Source organism: Phalaenopsis equestris, unplaced genomic scaffold (genome assembly GCF_001263595.1).
Source record: "Phalaenopsis equestris unplaced genomic scaffold, ASM126359v1 Scaffold000002, whole genome shotgun sequence".
NCBI lineage: Eukaryota > Viridiplantae > Streptophyta > Magnoliopsida > Asparagales > Orchidaceae > Phalaenopsis > Phalaenopsis equestris.
In genome coordinates, this window is record NW_018164444.1 from 9,424,168 (window position 1) to 9,424,653 (window position 486).

The window sequence follows — 486 nt, forward strand, 5'->3', positions numbered from 1 at the left end:
TTTTTTTTTGTCTTTCCTCAAGAATCTTTGATCTCTTATATAGCTTAATTTATTCTCTATTGAGGCATTAAATTCAAAGAATTGCTTCTCAAGTCGTTTAATGAAATGAATAATTGTTCACCGCTTTTCTGTGCTTCAAAAGTTGCTTGCGATGGAGTATGCGTAAGAATAGATGATTCAACACAATATGCAGGAGGAGAGCACCGGGGTGAGTTGTTAATAGACTGGATGCTACGAAGTTTTAGGAGCCAAGTAGTAGCAGCTTTTCATCCTCCAGATCCTTGAATGAATCATAAACCTTCAATAATCAATCAATCAATTATCATTTTATGTATGTAAATGAAATGTAATCTAATTTTTGCAAAAATGTTTGACATGTTTTGTTACATGTGCTTGTCTTAATTTAGAAAAAAAATTAGCATAAGCTTTTGTGCTTCAAGTTCCAATTTTCAATCACTTCATCATGTGAGTCATTGCATCAGGTGA